Source organism: Pogona vitticeps, chromosome 5, assembly GCF_051106095.1.
Source record: "Pogona vitticeps strain Pit_001003342236 chromosome 5, PviZW2.1, whole genome shotgun sequence".
Lineage (NCBI taxonomy): Eukaryota > Metazoa > Chordata > Lepidosauria > Squamata > Agamidae > Pogona > Pogona vitticeps.
In genome coordinates this window covers 88,965,902-88,983,005 of record NC_135787.1, presented here as the reverse complement: position 1 = coordinate 88,983,005, position 17,104 = coordinate 88,965,902, and the positions used below count along the sequence as shown (strand labels likewise).

General features: G+C 40.9%; 2 long non-coding RNA genes across 3 annotated transcripts in view; both read left to right on the top strand.

Moving 5' to 3' along the window:
* The window catches only part of LOC140707483 (uncharacterized), a 79,189-nt gene extending 76,849 nt beyond the window's left edge, over positions 1 to 2,340 (top strand). Inside the window, exons 2-3 of one of the 2 annotated variants that reach the window (XR_012087572.2) lie at positions 1,360 to 1,465; positions 2,072 to 2,340. This is a non-coding gene — a long non-coding RNA (uncharacterized LOC140707483). Of the gene's footprint in view, positions 1 to 1,359; positions 1,470 to 2,071 lie in introns of both variants that reach the window. The other variant, XR_013545548.1, reaches the window with a different exon arrangement.
* A 185-nt stretch (positions 2,341 to 2,525) lies between these two features.
* Positions 2,526 to 17,104, top strand: part of LOC144589449 (uncharacterized) — a 32,772-nt gene continuing 18,193 nt past the window's right edge. Inside the window, exon 1 of the long non-coding RNA XR_013545550.1 lies at positions 2,526 to 2,615. This is a non-coding gene — a long non-coding RNA (uncharacterized LOC144589449). The remainder of the gene's footprint in view (positions 2,616 to 17,104) is intronic.

The following is a 17,104-nucleotide window of genomic DNA, read 5'->3' as shown; positions in this document are numbered from 1 at the left end:
TATTCTATTGTATTTTATCAACTTTTTAAAGCCACCCCGAGTAGACTTTGTCTAAATAAAGTAAGATAAAGTAAACCAGGTCCTAAGCCATTTAGGGCTTTATATGTCAGAGTAAGCACTTTGAATTGGGTCCGAGCAACAACCAGCAACCAGTGTAAACTTTTCAGAACTGGCGTGATATGAGTCCGTGTGGCAGCACCACTTACCAGCCACACAGCCCGGTTCTGTGCCAGTTGTAGTCGCTGGACTGTCTTCAAAGTTGCCCCCCATATAGCGCATTGCAGTAGTCCAGTCTAGTTGTTACTAGTCCATGTGTGACTGTTGCCAGGCTCCGCTCATCCAGGTAAGGGCAAAGTTGATATATTCTCCATGCCATAAGAAGGCACCCCTGGACACTGAGTCCACCTAGGCTTCCAGGGTCAGATCTGGGTCAAGGAGCACCCCCAAGCTGTATACCCTGTCCTTTAGGGGGAGTGTAACCCTCTCTAAGGCAGGGAAATGGCCCTTTAACCTGTCTGGTGCAGCACCTACCAGCAGCACTTCTGACTTGTTTGGATTGAGCCTCAGTTTATTGACCCTCATCCAGTCCATTATTGAGTCCAGGCACGAGTTCAGAATGACGACTGGCACACCTGGATTGGTAGAGAATGAGAGGTAGAGCTGGGTGTCATCAGCATATTGCTGACTCCTCAGCCCATACCTCCTAGCGACCTCCCACAGCGGTTTCATGTAGATATTGAATACCATTAGGGACAGTATAAACCCCTGAGGAACCCCATGATGCAACCGCCATGGATCAGAGCTACTGTACCCCAGTACCACCTTCTAGACTCAATCAACCAGGTAGGAGCAGAACCATCATAAAACAGTGCCTCCCATTCACATCCTAGCCAATCTGCCCAGAAGGACACCATGGTCAATGGTGTTAATTTGAACCCACGTCTCCTGATTTCTTGTCTGTCACTCTATTCCACTCTACCACACTACAGCTCTACAAACAGAAAAAGATTGTGCTTCATGTTAAAAGCTGGCACCATGCTAGGAAAGGGTTGCTATCAAAAAATATTAGCAATGCTGCTGCTGATGACTCAGAGGTATAATCTGGCTTGTTCAGAGATCTTTCCCTAAAAACTTGGAAAAGTTTCTCCCTCCTTTCTTCTGGATCTGCAGCACCTTGTACATAGCTGAAACCAAAAGAGCCTCATGTACAGATCAGAAAAGGGAACAACACTCAAGGGCTGTTTTTCAATTGCTGTGTTGGATACTTTAAAATGCGCGCACATTTTTAAAGCTTTTCCCAGGGAAGTTATTATCCTACCATTTCTCCTTTTCCTCCTCCTCCTCTTATATCAATTCCAGACAGGAGAGCAAACAATCTACCACAGAACAAATAATCCACAACAGAAGTGATGCCTGGTTCCTTTCACCTCTACTGGGCGAAGAAGTTGTTATCAGCAATTACCAAGTAAGTAAGTAATTACTCTAAAACTAATTTTGATTTTTTACTAGAAGGATTTAGCACAAATGTACTAGCAATAGGAATTGTACTAAACAAGTATCAAGCCACAATTTAGGAGTAGTTTTTATGTGTCTAGTTCTTGGCATACCCAGGTATGGAATGACTTTGGAGATGCTCAGGGAGTTAGGGGTTTTTTAATACACAAAATATTTCGTAATACACAAATATACAGAAAATATTTCCCTCTGTTAATGAGTTTTTATAGCTAACCTGATTGCATAAATATGTGCTTACAATAATTTACATTTTTAGAAATTATACAACTGCCTTGACTCCTTTAATTGAGAGAAAGGCTGCATGAAACAAGTTGCATAGGAATAAATAATATAGGAATTTAAAAGAATGAATTTATTTATTTATTATTTGTTTGTTGTATGTATAGGCCACCTTTCCCCTGAGAAGGGGTGCCAAGGTGACTCACAATATTAAAAAGTATAGAATTAATAACGCAATAAATTAAACATTTTTAAAAAATTAAACTATATGGTTAGTAAAATACAATTGAATAATTAAAAGAAAGTTAACATTAAAAATTATTTTAACTTTAAAAAGGCATTCACGGACTCCATCTTGATTGTTAAAAACCTGCCTGCAAAATGGGTTCTTCAGCTGTCAGTGGAAGGACAGAAGGGAGTGGGCCAGCCCGAACTCCTGAGAGAGAATGTTCTTTAAGCTGATGATGCCACAGAGAAAACCGTCTCTTGTGTCCCCATCAACTATGCATGCATTGGCAATGGGACTGAGGGGAGAGCCTCCTCCAATGATCTTAAAACACTGAGGAGTTCGTTTGTGGATGAATGAATAAATGAATAAAATACAGATGAAGTTTTTTAGAGCCTTATTCTCAGTCCCACAGAAATGTGACTTTGCACCTCAAGCCTGGTTTTTCTGTTGAAGCCTGTGCCAAGATATACATGATAAACTAAAATTTATTCTCTTTCCAACAGAATTTACTCCACTGAGGCTAATAGATACTTTCCAGTTAGAATTGAAAAAGCACCTGCCTTAGAAACCATTGACTCTGGGGTATTTTTCCAGTACTTCCCGTACACTTGGGTCCTCCAAAGCCTTATCAATTATGAAAGGAAAAAATATGGTAAATAGAACTACAAACATGTTTTAAGTTTGGTTACTAAATACTATGCCCTAAGCAAGAAGACATCTGTGCATTCTACCTACCTGGCTAATTCATCATTTTCAAAGTTCAGAAAAGCCTTTAATGTTTTGCCTTCTGTGCTCCTGGAGGGGAGATGTCATGGAATGTCATCAGGAATATAGATGTCCAATGGTCCACAGGAAACTGTTGGGCTCGTCCCATCATCTTGTTCCTTCTATTATGACCTTTGTCAATACTGTAATTCATTTTATCCATTCCCTGGCAGATCAAAAGATTTCTGTGTTTCCTTTACCCCTCGCCCTTTCTTACCAGGACCCCTCAATGATCAAGAAAATGGCCAGAATTGCTCAGGTGCTCTAGCTTGCTACATTTCTCTGCTAACATTGGGTTCTTTTCCATTTCTTTTTCTTGGACACTTGCAGCATTGGCTTTTGTATGGTATATACTGTTGCACATTTCTGTTGTGTGCTGTATTATATTATTTATTTAGTGCTGGTCTTTAATAATAACGAACTATTATGTATTTATTATGTCAGAAAGTAGACATTCACATAAAAGAAGAGATGACATACTTATACAATTATAATTTAATAAATTGTCAAACTTAGAGAAATTTCACCCTGTCGAACACAGTCTTCTTGCAGAAAGCAAGCAAGAGCACATTGGGCAGAACAGAGTATGAGTTTCCAATTCATTTATCTGCTGAAATGCCCCATTCATTTCTGTTTGTATGCACGCTTACATAGACGTAGACACAAAAGGGGGGAAAATATATGCTTGAGGATGAAAAGACATGTATTTTGCTACCATTTTTTGTGGCTTATATCACTATTTTCTGAAAAGGAAATTATTTGTGCTACATGCTTTTCTAAATTTGAAGTTGATCCATCCTATCATTTACAAGATATAGGACCTTGAAGATCCTAAATTTTCCTAAACTCTTTCTGCACATTGACAGGTCTCAAGGCAACCTGTGGAATTGTTCATCGCAATTCAGTGTATAAGTTGTTACAGGATCAGGATTTAGTGAAGCAACATGTAACAAGAGTAACACAGCTGGGTTAATTGAGGCAGCTGTGTGAGAACCAATTTGATTGGTTCAACCAAGAATAAAACTAGCCAAGCTTGCAGAGACAAACTGTTGGGTAGTTTGGGTAGTTGGATAGTTTGGGTGGTTGGATTGTTGTGTTGCTGGTGGTCGTGTTGTTGAGAGCTGTATATACTGCATCGCTGGATGAAGTCTTGCTGCATTGCAAGAAGAAGATCCTGGAGGAAGACTATCTCCGTGGTGAGAGGAGAAGACTTCGTGGATGCTGGACTATTTATATTGGTAACAATCTTTGGTTACTGAAACTGTAAATTTACCATTGCTAACTGAAGAACTACTGTGAATGACCAGGACCATATAAAGACCAAGAGAAGCTGTATTTACCCCTGTATATATGGACTTTAATGTAAATAATACTATCAACACTACAACAGTGTCTGTTTGGTTTCATCTCTGAGCAGTTTTTCCACCATTACGCCCCCTGGCGTAGTCTGGTAACGCAGCACCTCTGTCAATTGGTTATGGGCCCAGACAGCGCACCAGACTGCATCCAGGTATAAATTTAAGAAGTTATTGAAGAAACTGCTGACCAGAGAGAACCAAGTAGTGTGGTCTACAGTCTGTGGTGAAAAATGGCCAACGAAATGTCTATGGCTGGACTGTGCATAAAAAAGTTGAATGGGGAGAATTATGCAACTTGGCAGCAGAAGGTTCAGTTGCTATTACAAAAGGAAGCATTGTGGGACATTGTAGAAAATCCCCCAGCAGTCCTAAATGAGAGGAAAAAGAAACTAAATGCAAAAGCTCTGGCTATTATTGGGTTAACTCTAGAAGACCATCTTCTTATCCACCTGAGAGGCCAAAACTCAGCAAAGCAGGCATGGGAAGATTTAAGGAGACTCTTCGTAAGAGATAACGTTGGAAGCCAGGTTCAAATTGCCAGAAAACTTTTTCGAACGAGACTGCAAGCTGGAGGGTGTATGCTTCAACATTTAGAGGCAATGAAGTCAATGTTGATGGACTTAAGAGAAAAGAACATCACATTTACAGAAATACAGGAAGCATTTATTATCCTGTCTTCATTAGATGAGTCATATGATCAGCTGGTGACCAATTTAGAAATTCTTCCTCAAGCAGAGCTAACAGTAATTAATATAACGGGCAAACTTTTGGAAGAGGAACAAAAGAGAAAAGATAACAAACAGCTCCGAGACTCCAAACTCACTAATCACCGTGATAAGCTGAAAGAAAGTGGGGAGGAGGTGGACACAGCTGCAAGCATTCATTATGGAAAACGCTGTTTTTCCTGTGGCTCAAGAAAACATCTAATAAAAGACTGTAAATTTAAGAAAGTAAAAGAAAAACAAACCAGACGCAAGAGAGAAACACTAAGCCTGACTGAGGAAATTTATAACTCTGAACAGGAAGAAGAGTGGATTGTCGACTCTGGAGCAACTGCCAGCATGTGTAAGAGCAAACAGCTAATATTTAACTACCAACCTGTATCCAACCAACAAGTATGCTTAGCAAATGGTATTAGTGCTAAGGTACTGGGAAAAGGTAAAGTGAAATTGCCTTATATAGCTAGACCAATAGATGTTTTACATGTTCCAAAATTGAAGCATAATTTACTTTCTGTGAGTTCATTAGCAAAGAATGGGTTTATTAGCACTTTCTATGATGATAAATGTATAATAACTAGCAAGAACAATGAAAAATTGAATTGCTATGCTAGAAACAATTTATATAGACTAAACTGTACTAAGGCTAACAATGTCTATGAGAACAAATGTATACACAAAGATTGTATTCATTTATGGCATCAAAGACTAGGACATGCAAACTACAAAACATTGAGAAAAACAATTGAAAACTCAGTAGGAGTTAATTTAAGGCAATGTAATGAATATGTAAATTGTCAAGCTTGCCAATTAGCCAAGAGTAAGAAAGCTCCAATAATGAAACATAGTGATGTACAAGTGAAAAATATATTAGATTTGGTGTCAATTGATGTAATTGGACCCAAAAGTGCATCATTAGGAGGAGCTAGATACATTCTCTCTATCCAAGACCAAAAGTCCAGGTTTGGATATTGCTATCTCATGAAAGATAAAAGTGCAGTACATGTAGAGTTTGAAAAATGGCTCACATTTGTAGAGCGCAAAACAGGGAAAAAGGTTAAGGTGGTACAAACTGACAATGGAACAGAGTTTACAAATGCCAAATTTCAAGCAATATTAAGGAAAAATGGCATTACTCACAGGAGAGCCGCTCCCTATACACCTACTCAGAATGCCTTTATTGAAAGAAGGGGCCAAACTCTGCAGAACATGGCTGAGGCAATGATTAGGGGGAGTAGACTATCAGAGAAATATTGGGGTGAAGCTATACTGTGCGCGAATTTTTATATTAATATTCTTTGGCACAGTGGAATAAACAACATACCCTACACAGTTTGGACTGGGAGAAAACCAAATTTAAAATTTTTACATGTATTTGGATCTCCTGCATGGGTTCACATCCCAAAAGAAATAAGGAGAAAGGGAGAGAAGAAAGCCAGATTGATGTATTTCCTTGGATACCAACAAAATAGGAGAGCATTTAGGTTTGGATTGCCAAATACCAACAAACTTGTAATAAGTAGCAGTGCTTCATTTAATGAGCACAGTAACTGGGACAAAATATGCAAACCCCCAGAAACAATAATTAAATTGTCTGAAAGGAATAGTGAGGATAGTGGGGATGATAGTGACTCTCAAACAGAGCAAGAAATAAAAAGAGAGGTAGAACATGAGAAAATGCAATCAGACAAAGAAATTCCATCCAACTCAGAAGAGGGAAACTCTCGAGGAGGACAGGGAATTACCTAGGAGGTCTAGCAGAGAGAGAAAAACTCCTGACAGGTACAAGCCTGAGACCTATTATTGTCTCAATGTGGCTGAACCAGAGACATATGATGACATATGTAATATGCCTGAGAAAGAACAAATAAAATGGAAAGAGGCAATGGAGAAGGAGTTAAATTCATTAAAACAACTGAAAGTTTATGAGGAGGTGAAACTGCCTGAAAAATCAAAAGTAATTGGTTCCAGATGGGTATTTAAAAGGAAGGTGGATGCCAATGGTAATGTGAGGTATAGAGCAAGGTTAGTGGCAAAAGGGTATGCACAAACACCAAACGACTATGATCAAGTTTTTGCACCGGCTCTAAGACCAGAGACATTGAGATTTGCTTTAACTTATGCAGCCAAGCATAATCTCATGACCAGGCATGTTGATATAGAAACAGCCTATTTATATGCTGACCTGAAACACACAATTTATATGGAAATACCACCAGGTATTGAAAGTGAGGGTAAATGCTGGATATTGAAAAAGAGTTTGTATGGTCTCAGACAAAGTGGCCATGAATGGAACCAACATTTAACCAAAACTTTAAAAGATAATGGTTTTGTGCAAGGAAGGGCAGACCCTTGTTTATTCATAAATGAGAAAACACAAGCTATAATGTTAGTATTTGTGGACGATTTAGCCATATTTACTAAGGATAAGAAAGAGGCTGAAGTAACAATACAAATGTTAAAGAAACATTACAAATTGAGAGATTTGGGAGAAATAACTAACTACTTAGGAGTAGAAATAGAGAGAAGTAAGAAAGGATTTAAAATAGCCCAAAAGAGCAAAATATTAAAACTCCTAAAACAATATAAGATGGAGGATTGTAAAGGTGCAGCAACTCCAATGAACATAGAGTTTGAGAAAGAAGATATTAATGGCCCAGAATGTGATATTGATATATATAGATCACTGATAGGCAGCTTACTATATTTGAGTAGATGGTCAAGGCCAGACATCTCTATAGCTGTAAACTTGCTATCAAGGAATGTGAGCAAACCGAATGAAAGGCACATGCAATCAGCAAAAAAAGTACTTAGGTATTTAAAGGAGGCACAAAATAAAAAGTTAAATTTAGAACCAGTGGGAGAACTGTCTATTACTGCTTATGCCGATGCAAATTATGGTAGTGATTTAACAACCAGACGATCAACATCAGGCATGACTGTGCATTTGGGAGGAAGTTTGATAAGCTGGAAGACAGCTAGACAGAAATTTATATCATTGTCTTCTGCCGAATCTGAGTATGCAGCATTATCTGAACTATGTACAGATCTAGTTTTCTATAAACAATTAGCACAAGATCTGGGAGTGGATATAAAATCACAAATAAAAGTTTTTGAAGATAATCAAGCTGCCATACAGATGGCGAACTCACCGAATGTAAGAAGCAGATCTAAACACACAGATATCAGGTACCAAAATGTGAAGCAAAGTATAGAGAATGGGTTAATTGAACTGGTATACTATGGAACAGAAAACAATAAAGCTGATTGTTTGACTAAAGTATTGGGGCCAACTAAACATAACAAAGCATGTGAAATGTTGGGAATGATATAAAATGTATAATATGTATGTGAATGTAAAAGGAACTCTGTATATGTTCGAAGCAATGTACTATGTAAGTAGATATGTTACAGAATTGCTATAAACAATTGGAGGAGATTGACAGGTCTGTGAGGGTTCGAAAGTGTGGGCTGTCTTTTCTTCAATAAACGGACGAGACTCTTGAGGAATATCAAACGGCAACGTATTTATTTCAACTTTAACATCATCAGTAACTATACCCATGAAAGGGTTCAGGGAAGTTTGGAGTCCCAGGTTCGGCTTGGAAGGAGTCCATAAACTATGTACAAACGGGTTAGAGTTCTCTGGATTCCAGGGTCCTGTTGAAGGCGGCACAGGCTCTGTTCCAGGGTTTGCTTCTTCATCCAGGGATATTAAGGGTAGGGTCTCCTCGTCTCCACTCCAGCCGCCCCAAGAGGATCCGTCTTCTACTGTGAAGCCCCAGGGGCCGGGTAACCCCCCAGCTTCCTCAACTCGGCGATATGCCATTGGCGCTTGCGCTCCAACTCTCTGGCAACCGCCTCTCGCTCCTCTCGCAGTTTCCTGCGCCACTCCTTCGCCTCCGTCTCTCCCCAGTAAGACGGGCGAGGTTTCAGCCCCAGTTGGCGACGTCTCTCTGCCTCCTCATGGGGTACTCTGACCTGCTCCCACTTGTGGGTCCAGGGGTCCTCCATCCATACCCACTCCCAACCGCCCGGAATATCCCTCGGCTTCCCCCTTATATCCCCCATTCCCGCTTCTATCTCCTCCCCTCTTTTTCCCGCCTGAATCCGTCCCGTTTTGCGGGTAATCTTTAACCCCTTCACTTCCTCTTCTAGGTCTCGGGTGTCTACCCCCTTGCTCAGGGTAAGGGTTCCGCCGCATTCTGCTCCCCAATCAGGGGTTTCTACTCCTTTCTCCTCCCGTCGCGGTGGGGATGGTGGGGGGGAAGTCTGGGTCTGGCTGCTATTCTTCGGGAGCAGCGGCACTCCAACCATGGCTTCCACTTTGGGAGCCTCACAAGGTCTCAAGTCAACCTGTGGAATTGTTCATCGCAATTCAGTGTATAAGTTGTTACAGGATCAGGATTTAGTGAAGCAACATGTAACAAGAGTAACACAGCTGGGTTAATTGAGGCAGCTGTGTGACAACCAATTTGACTGGTTCAACCAAGAATAAAACTAGCCAAGCTTGCAGAGACAAACTGTTGGGTAGTTTGGGTAGTTGGATAGTTTGGGTGGTTGGATTGTTGTGTTGCTGGTGGTCGTGTTGTTGAGAGCTGTATATACTGCATCACTGGATGAAGTCTTGCTGCATTGCAAGAAGAAGATCCTGGAGGAAGACTATCTCCCTGGTGAGAGGAGAAGACTTCGTGGATGCTGGACTATTTATATTGGTAACAGTCTTTGGTTACTGAAACTGTAAATTTACCATTGCTAACTGAAGAACTACTGTGAATGACCAGGACTGTATAAAGACCAAGAGAAGCTGTATTTACCCCTGTATATATGGACTTTAATGTAAATAATACTATCAACACTACAACAGTGTCTGTTTGGTTTCATCTCTGAGCAGTTTTTCCACCATTACGCCCCCTGGTGTAGTCTGGTAACGCAGCACCTCTGTCACACATGCTGATTCCATAACAATTGCCTGACCTTCTTGCCGGTACTTCAGAAAGCAAGTGGGTCTCATTGATGTGAATACCTTACCAAGTCTGTGAACAAATAATCATATACATAGAGGAACCATGGAGAGGGGCAGGATGAGAGGAAAAGGGGGGGGGGAGAACTACATATTTCAGATAACCTGTAGTAGTGGGTTTTTTTTTTACTACAGGTTATCTGAACACAGGCATGAAATCGCCTGCTTCATACATTCTGCTATACTGAGAATCCTTGCATTAAAAACAGGACATGGATCAATCTGTGGTCTGCAGGCTGTCCTGTGCTGGGAGGCACTAACAGCACTGGGTATGGGACGGCCTTACCCATTGTTACCAACATTGTTACCAGCAGGTCAGTGCCAGAGTGGCTGAGAAACTTTGCCAGCATTGGTTGGGCAGCAACACTGTTGTTATCTAAGGTACAGCACCAGCAGCTCTGTTTATGCCACATGTTGACCCCTGACCTAGGTTAGCCAATAGCTGGGAATCCTCCCAGCACTGATTAGCTAGAAGAGACCCTTGGTGTAGTTTTAAAATACAGTTTTAAAAATTGTATCCAGGCTTACATTATTTAAAACAACTGAAATCACTGTGTAGCAGCTTCAGGTGTAGTTGCAGCCAGGGAGAAAGGACAAATGGAAAGAGACATAGGAGCCAGAGAGACAGGGAAAATGGGAAGTAGGTTCTGGGATTTTCCCCTTCCTTTGTGCTTCTTTGTGATGGTCATGAGCACAAAAAGGGATCCTGTAGACCAGTGGTTCTTAACCTTTGTTACTCGGATGCTTTTGAACTGCAACTCCCAGAAACCACAGTCAGGACAGCTGGTGGTGAAGGCTTCTGGGAGTTGCAGTCCAAAACTCCTGAGTAACCCAAGGTTAAGAACCAGTGCTGTAGACCATCTTGATTGCTAACATCAATATTCAGGCTGGTCTTTGCTATGTAAAATTTGTCATTGCTGCTACTAATATCACAGCATGGTTGTTTGTTTATTTTTGTTTCCTGGTGGCAATTTCAGACCATCTCCTGGTATTCTGAATCACTGAAACAGAAGCAATTTTCCACATTCAGTAACCAGAGATTTCGAGGGGAGGGTTGGAAGGATTGAGTTCTATGAATGGAAGAAGAATGAAGAGAGTGGACAGCTGCTGAAAATTGAATTCTAGGGCAGCAGTCACTTTGAGATCAGTTATAATAAGAATTCTACATTATGTTTGTCCCACAGTGTAGTCCCTGATAGCACCATTTTATAGTTTGCAGCCACTAATATTACAGTATGGTTGCTGGCTCATTTTTTTTTGTTTTTTTTTAAGTGTCTGTTTCATCTAGGATCCCCAGTAGCTTGCCATCAGGAACTCCCACCTCATTCTCTTGACTTGCTCACTATGCATTTGGAAATGTTGGGCTGACTGGCTGCATGGTTCACATACCAACAATAATAAATAAAACATTTTTCTGGCTAGAGAATTTTCCCAGTGGATAAGTTAGGTTGGCAAGACAACCAGGGTGATAAAAATGAGACAACTAAATCTTTTATACACTATTCTCCAAGATAAAGAATGAGAGTAAAAAAAAAGCCTGCTGAAATCAATTGTGTGTGTGTGTGTGCATATATATACAAGTCTGAGTGCATGTGTGTGCAGATAGAGATACAGATATATCACAGAACTCAAATTTACATTATTCGTACCAAAGAAGGTTTCTTGCAGTAGCCTCAGGATAACTCATTTCAAAGAATTTTTACAGGAAAACTGTCTAGAAGACTGCCCTGAGTTACTCATCTAACCAAAAAAAAAATCATTAAATGGCCTCCTTCCACCTGGGCTGGACACCTTTTAAGCCTGACATGTGGTATTTCATTTTTATATTGAAGTTACAAACCCACCCATTTTTCTTGCTGTGAATTTTTCTTCTTTTTAGCTGAAAACAAGAGACTCTGTGACAGGATTTATGTGGGTGGGTGAGCTGCATGACACCAATGCTGTTCAAGAACAATGATTACTTGATTACATATGCAGGAGATACTCAGGCTGTAACAGACAGACAGAGATCTGTAACATGTATTCCGAGATGTATTATTGCTGCACAAACATGCAGCAATATATTGTGCTCATAAGAGCACTTAGCATGATGAAGGCATTTGGGCAAGAGGGGTTTGAGTTATGATTTTTTTAAAAAAAAGTAACTCTGTTTTACTGCTGTGCAGAACCATACAACCTGGATCTCTGGCTGATTTAAAACAGATGAAATATATTGATAAGACAAAATTTGCATACCTGACAAAGAGTCTGTTTTAGGTCCTTTTTTTCTTTCACAGGAATTGAGCCATTCTTGGCTCTAAATCATAGCCTGCAATTAGTACTTTTAAAGCCTAAAAAGTTCCGAACTTTGCTGGCTTCCTTATAACTAGTAGCATTCTAAAGGACTGAACTATTTTCATAGCATTCTGACCAATTAGAATGTGTTTGGAGTCAGCCAGGCATACAGGGCAGCTGTCAGTCTCCCAATTTTAACCTAGCCATGGCATTCATTGTGAAAGAAAGCATTTAACTCCTTCCTGGCCAAACCTTTTTGACCCCAGCCTCTGAAAATATTTGAAAAGATACTTTTTAAAGATAATAATATTTAGCAGCTCATTTAAGCTGTGGAATTGCTGTTTTTTGTTTTTTGTTTTGCTTTATTGCTGGTGATGATCTCAAAGTGATTTTGTTCAGTTTACTTGTTAGTACATTTGCCCAGTTTACTTGGAGTAAGCTTACCTAGTATTTAAAATAATTTAAAAAAACATATTCAGAAGCTCATCATTTAAGCTGTGAAAAATGGTTTTTATTTATTTATTTATTTATTTATTTATTTATTTATTTATTTATTTATTTATTTATTTATTTATTTTGCTTTGTGTCTGGGGTTGATGCCAAAGCAAGTTTTACTCAATTCATTCATGAATAAGTTTACCTGGTTTACTGATGAGTAAGTATACTCAGTTTGCTCACACATAGGTTTACCCAGTTTACCCATGGTAAGTTTATTTGGTTTACTTGTAAGGAGCAAGGAGACAGCAGCAACAGCAGCCAAAGACAGCTGAAGTGAGAGGATAAAAATTGTGGTGAAAGTTATGGAGGCACAAGGGAGGTAAACTCACCTTCCCCTCACCTCTGTCACTCTATGTGAGTGACTGACTTCCAAAATGCCCTATCATTAAGTGCTCTGCTCAGATCTTGGAAACTAATTGCGGGGGTTCATCACATGCTGGGGTTTGAGAGACTGAGAGAAGGGCTCCTAGAAGATCTTAAAAACCTGATAGCATTAGGTGTTATCAGTACACTGGTGGTTCCAGGCCACAAAATTCTGGACAGTCTCTTTCAGGTTTTTCATCTATATGTGAATTTGTATGGGGAATCATGGAACCCTGAGACACTCCACAGGCGAATTGTGAAGGTGTTGAACAGGGGTCTCCCAGCACCATTACCATTTAGAAAGTGACAACATGGAAAGGAAAATCCCAGAAGCTGACTCCTGCTCTCTGCTATGTAAAGCTTAGCAGCCTTTTTCCTGCTGGCAATACAGGCATGATATTGTGTAACACTATTGAGCCACTTCCTTGCATTTTGAAAATCTCTCTCAGACTTCTTACCATTCACATAGAGACACAAAGCAAGAGAAAATCCCAAAAGCTGGCTCCTTTTTTCATCCATTAACCACTTCTCACCCAAGCACAAAGCAATTGTCAGGGCTGTTTTTCAACAAATCTGAATGGTAGTGAACAGAAGAGGGTATCTTGTAGACCATCTTGACTGCTGCCATTGGTGTTGTCAACATTCAGGCTGCCCTCTGCTATGTAAAGCTTGGCATCTTTTTCCCTGCTCACAACACAGATGCAACATTGTGCCATTTCCTGGCTTTTTGAATCATGGATACAGAAGCGCAATATCCCACATTCAGAAACTGGAGGTTCTTCATCGTGGTCTTCTGTGAATGCACACAAAAAGGGTTAATCCAGTGCCAGCAATGGTCCTCTCAGAATATTCTAGAGCTTAAATAGAAAAAGAAACAAAGTTTAAGGTTGCCTGCACTGCACATGCTCCACCCGCCCTTGCCTCAGTTCCATTTCTCCGCCGTGCGAGTTGGGACTTTTCGGATTGAGCTCTGCGTATTTTTCTGCTTATCTGGATTTTTCTGGTATTTTGACCCTCTGCGCATTGTTGACTATTCTGGTTTTCCCCTGTGTGACGCGGCTTTGGTTTTATGGACTTTGAACTGGCTTTTCCCCCTTAATTTGGTTGCCTCGGATTTTCCCGCCTTTTTTACTGGCCCTGCCTTGCTTATTGCCTACTGTCTTATGTCCCCCTCCGGTCCGTTTAGCCGGTGCGTGGTTTGTGACAGAAAGCTTCCCTTTCAAGACAGACACAATAAATGCTTTTTTTACCTTGGAGAAGCCCATTTAACTCAGAATTGTAGGCATTGTAAGGTGTTTACTAAGGCTGCACTCAAGGCTCGACAGCAGCGATTAAAATACCATCTTTGAGATATTGTCTTGGCTTCTTCTAAACTGTCCTCTATGGAGCTCCCTTCTGCAGCCACTGTTCCCCCTGCCAAAGGTAGTCTTGTTCAAATACCTGTTTCCACGGCTTCCGGAAAATCTTCGGAGAAGCCTGGCATGAAGCCTGCCGCTTCTAAGAAATCTGCCACTTCTAAGGCTGTAGCTGCCAAGCCTACAAAACAAGCAAAGAAAAAACCTGTGAAGGACATAGAGGTGGTTAAGGATTTGCCACCTTTCTCTGTCTCTCTCCCATCCCCGCTTTTGGAAGATTCTTCGTAGGACAGAGAGTCTCTGTCGGAAGTGACTGCTTCTCTCCCTCCTAGACATATCGAGCCACCTCACACTTCGGGAATTCCTTCCCCGATGCCGAGTTAGCTTGCCAATGTCACTGCAAGCTTGGTGTCTGCGCCTCACAGCCCCGTATCCATGGGGCAGGCGTCTTTGGCTCATTCTATTTCTTCCGTGCCTTCGAGACCATGTTCGTCTCCGCAAAAGCATACCCATAAAACTAAGCATGTTTCGAAGGGTCGATGTCGATCTCCGCGGAAGGAAGTCGTCCTCTGTCATTGACATTCTCGACGTCGACATAGATCACGATCAGAGGACTCTTCTTCTTCTTCAGCTTTGAGTGGCAAAAAGTGTCGACATCAACACCGGAGGAGACATTCTTCCAGCTCTTCCTCAACTTCTGTGGATAAACATCAACGTCGAAGAAGAGTGGAATATGTTTATGCCTCCTCTTCTTCGTCTTCCACCTCACCAAGGAAGCATCAACGTCGATGACGGCTCGAGGTCGAGGCTCCAGTGCAGCCTAGCCAGCACACTACAAAGCCTGCTGAGATTCCTGTTCCCACTTTATCGACGTCGACGGCGGCTATACCTCCAGTTCACCAGGCAATACATCCTACTTTGGTTCCTGAGGCAGTGATGGCGAACCTATGGCACATGTCCCACATCTGGCACGCGAAGCCCTTTCTTCTGGCCCATGAGTGAGCGGCCCACCCACTCACCCTTGTGGAAAGAAACCTTTTGAAGTGGCTGCAGCTGGGATTCCCCCTTTCTCTTCCTGTTCTGGGTCCTTTAACTTCCTGTCCGTCCCCATGATTCCCCCTGTAACTGCCACTTTCTGTTCCGGTTCTGGCCTTCCAGGCGGCATGGCCGCCACTGGTTTCTTCCCCACCCCCTCATTTTGGGCACTTGAGCTGAAAAAGGTTTGTCTCCACTGGTCTATGGCATCTTGGGATCACATGTTACAATAGTTCTTGCCTGTGGCCTGATCACATGAGGCAAATGTTCCCCACTTCTAATGATACTTTCTATCCTTCTGTTGTATTGAATTGCTGTCACACAGTATATAAACCTGGAAAATCATTACAGATTCATTTTTTCCCTATTTGAATTGGCTGGCTACATCATGGAACTGATTTATTTTCTGTCTTGACTTCTGGAGCAGGGCAACCCCTTACTTTATTATTATTATTATTTTAAAAAAGGAGAAAAAATAAAGCCATATCTGCCTCCTCCCCTCACACTGAGGGAAAGAAATACAGCTGAAAGCTGATTTGTGCAAGTTGGTGAAACACCATTGGGGGTTTAGAAAGACAGATTAAACTTGTTAGCTGCCTAGACAGGAGTGCACTTGTCAGAAATGTGAAAAAGGAATGCTAAAATTAATGCTGTCAAGTACTTCTCAATGAAATAAATTAAATGAGTGTGGGGCAGGGACATGTTTGTGTGTGGATGAGTGTGAACATATGGAAACATGCAGTCCTCAAAGATACAAAGGTTATGTATCTCTTGCATTTTCAAGTGCATCCTAAAATAGAGAGAGGTGAATAAATAATCCCTCTGTTTACCCATCACTGGGGTACATGAGCAAGAAGATGCTTCTGCATTCAAGTTCTGCTTATGGGATTTTCTTAAGCATTTAGTTGCCTACTATGTGAATAGAATGCTTGACTAAATGGTCTTTGTTTTAATGCATTATTTTCTATTCTTGAGGCATCAATTTAACTTTCTTTCCACTTCTCATTTTGCCAACTCTGTTAATTTTATCATATAGGAAAAATGCTTTGTATGTGCACATCCACAGGCTTTGTGTGTGCGCATGCCCAAAGAATCACAGTGGGGTGCTGTGCTTACAAGCGAGGATAAGACTGAAAATTATGCTTTGGCTTCTGCTATGAACAGGTTTAATTTCTTTATTTACAATATTTTTATGTTGCTTTCCTCCTTAAAAAGGACCCAAGGTGGCTTACATCATTAAAAGACAGTATTTAAAGCTAACATTGGTGAGTATACAAATACAAAAAAGAATCAAATACCTTACTAAAAACAGAAGCAGAACCAAAACTCATTCAAAGCAGTAAGGTACAACAATCCATTTAAAAACTCCACTTAGGCAGCCAGTCATTAAGGGAAGCTTGCCTGAAAGCTTGTCTGCATCACTTGCAGAAGGTCATTAACAATGGGATTAACATCTTCCTGTGGGAGGGAGTTCCAAAGTCTGGGAATAGCAACAGAGAAGGCCCTTTCCTGTGTTCCCAACCAATGCACCTGTGAAAGTGGTGCTACTGAGAGAAAGACCTCTTCTGACTATCTTAACACTCGAGCAGGCTCATAAAGGGAGATGTGATCATTGAGATAGCTTGGGCCCAAGCCATTCATAGGTTAGAACCAGCACTTTGAATTCAGCTATTATATACCATACCTACTATATTGTCTGTAAAGTACAGGTAAACTTTGTTCCCAAAGCTTTACCTAATGAAAATTATACA